Below are 7,816 nucleotides of genomic sequence, written 5' to 3' on the forward strand. Positions count from 1 at the left end.
AAGGAGTAAGACTGATTGGATGAAGATAGCAGGAAAGCATAGGTTCAGAGGAACGAAAAGTATCTCCATTCGCTTATCTGAAATTCCTACCAATGATTTACATAAGTACCTCTATCCCTATCTTATTATATAATATTCGAAAACACCATTATCACTTTATATCTACCTGACTGAGATTTACAAGGTGACCATAGCTTGCTTCATACCAACAATCTCCGTGGGATTCGACCCTTACTCACGTAAGGTATTACTTGGACGACCCAGTGCACTTGCTGGTTAGTTGTATCGAAGTTGTGACAGACTGTAAAACTAGATCAGAGTATCTGGCCTAAGAAGCCATTACCAGAGATCACAATTTCGTGCACCAGAGACCAATGGAACAAAGAAAAGGAAGTTCAGTACCTGAGCTGAACAAACACAGAGAATGTCAAGCTAGTGACATTAAAAGAGCGCTTGTTGGGAGGCAACCCAACCTGAGGTAGTTTTCTTTTCATAGCCTTTTCAATAAAAATGTCGAATGATTTGTATGCATTGCAAGAAGCTAAGTTTGGTGTTGCACACCAAAACAATTTAAGGGAGAATGAAGGATTCTAAGTTTGGTGTTCCACCAAAACATCATTTAAAAGCACATTCTCACTTCCTGCGCGATACTAGCTCCAGGCAATCAAACAGATTATTCAACTACTTAATTGCTCTCTAGTTTAACCCCATAACCTTTAGCAAGAGCACAAGATTTTACACATAGTAACTTGTTGCATCAGAGGAAGTGGCAAGGAACTAAATTTGGTGTTCCCACACCAAATTAAATCCAAAAGCCGCACTCAATTTATGCATACTAATCAGTCACCCAAAGGGCTTGGAAAGCAAGCAACTTTTGAGAATTGTGCAGGGAACTAACCACCAATTGAAGACATTACGCACCATGACTCAAAAAGGGAACAACAGAAAGGAAGACAAAAGAACTGCAAACCAATAGGTTGTATCTATACTTAACTTCTGCTGTTGAGAAATGCTATGATTTATATCTTGCTAAAGTGTTCAGCTAGTACAAGTAAATTTTTTTTTTTAAAATAAGCTAGTCTAAGTGTGTGCTTGTGTGGTTACTTTCACTTAACTAATGCATGCCTTGTCCCCTGCATCTTTTCAATTCAATAAAAGAAATGTTTGAAACATGAAGTAAGATGGTTCATTGTTAGCTAGAAGTCAAATAATAGTAAGTGGTGGCATATATGTGTGATTGTGTGGCAATTCACTATCAGTGAATAAAAGGAATAGATTGTTCTCTCTTTAAGAAGAAAGCAGCTCACTGTCTATGAATCTCAATCAAATAAAAGTCCTTGTGTGAAAAGAAAAACAAAAAGAGAAAAGAAAAAGCCAAAAATGGCAACAAAACAAAAGAAAAATAAAAAGAAACAAAGCTAGACACCAATAGCTTGAACCTTAGAATATATGCCTGTGGTGTCTTTGTATTGGGATCTGCTTGGATTATTAAGTTCTTTGGAGTGCATCAACACTTGGTGACTTGGGTTAACTAACCCGGGATCATCAACTGAAAGTCCACTATCAAGAGCAACCTAACTACAAGGCATTTAGTAACCCAAAGAGGTACTGGGCATCAATGTTCTAAGAAGGAATGTGAGCCAAGTGTCTATAGTGAATAATGTGTCAAGCATAAGTAAAGAAAAGAGCTTGTTACACATGACACTGAACTAAAGCTTATAGAAAAATAGTAACCAAGGACAAAGGAATAATGAGAGGTCATAGCAGTGTATTGCTTGATGCTTAAAGGAAACTTTCTAGGCCTAATTGTCAATAAAAAGTGGATAAGTTACATATCTGCATAAAACCCCATGAACTACCAATAATATTCTACTAACATGAGCATTCTATTTCGCTTTCATTCTTTCTTCTTAATAATTCTCTTCTTGCTTGGGGACAAGCAAGCTTTAAGTTTGGTGTTATGATGACAAGTCATCTTAGCCTAGTTTCACTAGCCTTTTTCTTTTGTTTTCATTTAGTTTTATGCACTTTCTTGCATTATAAATTAACCATTTTAATTGGAATTGCATGGTTTCCTTAAATCAATCAACCACCTTTTAATTGATACAAAATCATGAGGTTCAAGCTAACTTTAGTTGATAATTAATTGATTTGTAAACCTTGTGAATTTTGTGATACTTTGATTGGTTGTTTTGATTACTTGTAGGTGAAGAAAGGAAACAAAAGGTGTGCCAACATTATGGAAGAAGGTTGCAAGAATGGGTTTGAGAAAATGGAATTCACGTTTGAGCTAACGTTTGCCTCAAACGTCAACTCAAACGTGAGTAGCAGTTGAAGAACACCCTGGGAAAAAGCCAACGTTTGCGCCAACGTTTGCCTCAAACGTGAGGTCAAACGTTGGCACCAAAGAGAAGAGAAATGGCATCCCTGGAGGAAGCAACGTTTGAGCCAACGTTTGCCTCAAACGTGAGGTCAAACGTTGGCACCAAACAGCATAAATGGGCATACTTCAAACAAGAATAACTTGAGTTGTAGATATCCAATTGAGGTGATTCCAAGTGGGTTAGAAAGCTGACATTCAGAGCTTTCCAACCATATATAATAGTCTCTATTGGGCATAAAATTGGCAACGCGACAAGAGGACAAAGTAGCCCCCAAGAAGCATACAAGAAGGGAGGTCCACGTTTGAGCTCACGTTTGACCTCAAACGTTGAGCCAAACGTGGAAGACAGCACATGGCCTAGCTGCATAATGCCTCACTCAAGTAACGTTTGCCTCAAACGTTGGCTCAAACGTGAATGGTTCATGGCCTGGTTCACTAATGGATTTCCTCCCAACACCAAGAGCAATCAACAGAGGCTACTATCAACCCAATTCCATCAAGGCTAAAGGCCCAATTCAAGGCTTAATGATCATTTGAAGAAAGTGTATAAATAGCTTAGGATTTGAAGTTTTTGGGGAGCTTCCCTTTTCGTTTTTCAGAATAGCTGTCTTTTCAGTTTTGCTCAGAGTTCATTTTATTTTTCTCAGCATTGTTGTTTAATTCAAGAGAATTTGGGAGGAGAATTGATCTCTCTTCTTCCTTATTCTTGCCCAGCACTCTTTACTTTTCTTGTCTTGGATTTTGGGTAGAGAATTGAAGAAATTCTGTTTCAATCTCACCTTGGGATCTTGTTTAATTTTCTGCTAAATTGAATTTCAGTTTCGGTTCATTGCTTTTCATCTACTTTCTTTGTAATTTACAATTTCCTTTGCAATTGTTCTTGTTGGATCTAGGAAGGCATTGAGATCTAGACTTGGTTTTCTAGTCTCTTGGGTCCTGAGATCCAAATTTTCCATTTCCCATTCCCTGTTTTGCTCATTTACAATTCTGTTTCTAGATCTGATTCAATCCAAGTGTTCTTCTATTCCTCTGCTTGTTGCAATTTTACATTTCCGTGTTTAATTTCTGCAAATCCAACTCCCCATTCCCTTTACAATTCAAGTCATTTACATTTCTTGCACTTTAAGATTTTGCAATTTACATTCCTTGCGTTCTAAGTTTCTGCCATTTAATTTCTTGTTCTTTAAGATTCAGCACTTTAATTCCTATTCTCTTTAATTTCATGCCAATTACCCATTCCATTTACTTTTCATGCAATTTAATTTCTGTTAATCACAAATCACTCAAACAACACTTGATTCGCTTGACTAAATCAACCACTAAACTAAAATTGCTCAATCCTTCAATCCCTGTGGGATCCACCTCACTCACGTGAGTTATTATTACTTGATGCGACCCGGTGCACTTGCCGGTGAGTTTTGTGTCGGATCGTTTTCCGCACATCAATGACCATCGAACACTGACGCGAGCGCATGGCTCACGCGAGCGTGCGAAATGAAGATATCACAGCGACGCGAATGTGTGCCTGACGCAAACGCATGGACGACGCGTACGCGTGACCTGCGCAATCTGCAAAAATAACAGAATACGCTGGGGGCGATTTTGGGCCGCGTTTTAACCCAGTTTTTAGCCCAGAAACACAGATTAAAGTGAGGGAACGTGAATAGACTCAACACACTTCGACACACCCATAGGCATCCACACACATTGAGATACATTAATATTAGGATTACTTTTAATTTTAGATCTGAATCTAGATTAGATTTATATTGATAGTTTATGCTTTGGATTTTGGATGTTGAAGAATCATCACCACCGTCGAAGTTATTACTTTAGTTTGTTTCCTTCTTCCTTTACTCTTTTCAGTTGATCATTGACCCTATTCAAATAAGTATGTTGCATTTTGGATTTATTAATACATAGAATTGCTTTTACTTTTAATTAATTTTAAATCTCTATTTTATTTTATTTTATTCAATTATGTCTTCTTATATTTCTATGAATATTAATTCTATGTCAATGGAGTATATTTTCTACTTGACATGGGGGTTGATTAAGAGGAGACACTTGAGTTGGAATACTCAAGTGCTTAGTTAAACTGGACATTGTTGTCTAATTCTGTGTCTACTAACGCTAGACCTTCCCAAGGGAAAGGACTAGGAATTGCGGATAAGAGTCAGTTCAATCACTTGACTGCCTTTATTTAATAAGGGTTAACTAAGTGAAAACAACAACCTCTTTATATTACACTTGAGAAGATTCCAACAAGGATAGAACTTCCAATTAATCAATTCCCCAGTCAAGGCTTTTTATATTAATAATAATTCTTAGTTTTATTGCTTTAATTTAAAATTATCCTAATTACTCATTATCCAACCCAAACCTTCTGGAAAATTTCTGATTAATAAATTAGCACTCTTTCCTGCAACTCGTTGGGAGACGACCTGGGACTCATACTCCCAGTATTTTTAATTCTAATTTTTGTGACAACCCTTTTTAAATTGGTGAGGCAGATTTTAGCTGGTTAAAGGCTATACTTGCAACGCATTTCTCTTATTAAGATTATCTTAATTGGTCTAACTTCTGCCACGCACCAATTTGTGGCACCATTGTTGGGGAGTTGCAATAGTGTGCTAGATTATTAATTAGTGTACATATTTTTATTTATTTGCATATTTTATTTTTATTTTGTTACCATGAGCTATATGTCTTTCTCATTGAATGACGCGTTCATTGCCCGATCCGAGCTTAGCCGCTTTTGATCCTGAAATTGAAAGAACTCTTTCACGTATTAGGCGAGCTCGACGTTGGTTAGCCTCTGAGGGTGGTGAAGTGATTGTTATCGATTCACCAGTCTCATCTGAGGGCGAATTTGAACCACCATCGAAAGCGAGACAAGCTCCTTTACTACTGATTCAGTTAATTCCAGTGCAGATAACATGGCAGCACCTAGGAGGATTACTCTCAAGGAAGCTGGAGCCCCAGATTTTACACTGCAGTCGTATCAAGTGCATCACCCAACTCTAGCTGTAGATTTTGAACTAAAGACTGCACTAATCAACTTGATGCCCAAGTTTCATGGCTTACCTGCTCAAGAGTCTATCAAGCACCTTAGGGATTTCCAGACAGCCTGTTCTACTGTTAGGCGTAATGGTGCAGATGAAACTTCTATTCTGTTAACTTCCTTCCTGTTTTCTTTTGAGGGAAAGGCAAGGGAGTGGTACTACTCCCAACCTGAAGCGACTGTTACCAACTGGGATACGCTCAGGAGAGAATTTTTAGAAAAATACTTTCCATCTGAAGTCATAGATAGACTGAGAAAAGAAATCTCCTGTATTGTTCAAGGTGAATCGGAGACTCTCTATGAGTATTGGGAGCGTTTTAAGAACCTTCTAGACGCATGCCCCCATCACATGATTGATAGACTAGTATGATCAGCTACTTCACTAAAGGCATGAAACCCCAGGATAAGACTACGCTGGATGGTGCTAGTAATGGATCTATGAAAAAGTACAGGACCGCGGATGAAGCATGGCAACTGATCAGCGACTTAGCTGAGTCCACTAGGAATCACAGGCCGAGGCGCATCCACTCAAAAGCTGTTGCAGAGATCTTCTCTAGCGTTAAAACTACTGCTCTCACACAGAGTATATATGAAATGACCAACCTACTGAAACAGATGCAATTAAATCAACAACAAGCATATAAAGCTCAGCCTCCCCCACCACAACAAAGCCAACAGTTGGTTCCACAAAGAGTATGCGGGATCTGTGCTGATTATAGTTATTATACTGATGAATGTCCGCAGCTCCAACAGGAAGACAATATTGTGGCAGCCACTCGTAACTTCTATGACCGCCCAAATCAAGGATACAATCAACAAGGTGGCAACTACAACCAAGGTGGAAACTATAATCAAGGATGGCAAGACAACTCCAACCAAGGTTGGAGGGACAACTATAACAGAGGAGGCAGAGACAACAATGAAAACCAGAGGTGGAATAACAATAATAACAACAGACAGCAGAATCAAAACCAACCTTACAGAGCACATCACCTAAGACAGCCCCAAGGACCCCAGCACAATCAACAGCAGGTTCCTTAGATCACTTACTCCAATTCCTCATCAAATGACGAGATACTCCGTTCTCTTGCACAAGGGCAACAAGACATGCAGATGCAGCTGAATTCTACTTTAAATGGTCTGACTGCCACTTTAGAAGCTCTCGTCTCCCAGTTAGATTAATCACCTAATTCCACCAATCAACCTTCAAACTCCAGTGGAATTCCTTCTCAACCCCTACGTAATTCCAAGGGTGGCATCAATGCCATCACTTTGAGGTCTGAGACCACATTGCAGGAGAGGAACCAGGAGGAGCCAAGCTCACCAAAACACATCCCAGCTGAGGATGTGGTGGAAGTGGAAGATGCTGAAGAGGAAGAGGACATGCAAAACATAGTTGAAGAAGAAGCAGCTCAACCACAGAATGAAACACCAAAGGGTGCAGAAGCTTCAAGTAATGCCATCCCTATCCCATTTCCACACCTTGCAAAGAAATCTAGGAAGCAAATTGAACTTGATCCCAAAATGGTAGAAATATTCAAAAAGGTTGAGGTAACTGTTCCCCTTTTTGATGTTATTCAACAGGTACCTAAATATGCAAAGTTTCTAAGAGATTTATGCATACATAAAGATAAAATTAATGAATTAGAAGCTATTCCTTTAGGTAGTTCTATATCTGCTTTAATGGGAGGTATACCTAAAAAATATAGTGATCCAGGTCCATGTATGGTTAACTGTACCATAGGAGGTGTAATATTTTCTGATTGCATGTGTGATTTAGGAACGTGTGTTAGTATAATGCCTTTGTCTATATATGATACTTTGAGGCTCCCTCCCTTAAAAAGGTCGGCAGCTCATTTTGTGTTAGCAGATAAAAGCATTATTACAGTGGTTGGAATTACTGAAGATGTGTTAGTAAGCATTAAGGGGCTCACATTTCCCATTGACTTCTATATCCTAGAAATGCCCCCTAATAACTCAGGAAGACCATCATCAATCCTGCTTGGAAGACCATTTCTGAAGACTTCAAAGTTCAAGCTGGACCCATTCTCAGGTACTTACTCCTTTGAGATAGATGGCAAAACAGTGAGTTTCAGTTTAAATGAAGCTATGAAGCACCCTCTGGAAGATCATTCTATCTTCCAGTGTGACATTATTAATGAAACTGTAGCTGAAGTTCACCAAGAAAAAATAGAAGAGAAGTACATGGAGCAAGGTCCAAGTGTGGGGACACTTTTTGAAAACAATGAGAACACTTTGCCATTATCACTAGTCCCAAATGATCTAAAGCCCAGCTATGAGCAGAAATTAGAATTAAAGCCCCTTCCTCCACACCTCAAGTATGCTTACCTTGAGGATAATCAGAAATT

The 7,816-nt window shown here is 38.8% G+C and overlaps 1 non-coding gene across 1 annotated transcript; it reads right to left on the bottom strand.

The window, feature by feature from the left end:
- Positions 1–5,694: 5,694 nt before the first annotated feature.
- LOC148580932 (small nucleolar RNA R71) lies at positions 5,695–5,802 on the bottom strand. Its single transcript, XR_015895607.1, has one exon. It is a non-coding gene; the product is annotated as a small nucleolar RNA R71 (small nucleolar RNA).
- Between the last annotated feature and the right edge of the window lie 2,014 nt (positions 5,803–7,816).

The sequence above is a fragment of the Arachis ipaensis genome, chromosome B10 (genome assembly GCF_059453495.1).
Source record: "Arachis ipaensis isolate K30076 ecotype BB chromosome B10, ASM5945349v1, whole genome shotgun sequence".
In the NCBI taxonomy this organism is placed as follows: domain Eukaryota; kingdom Viridiplantae; phylum Streptophyta; class Magnoliopsida; order Fabales; family Fabaceae; genus Arachis; species Arachis ipaensis.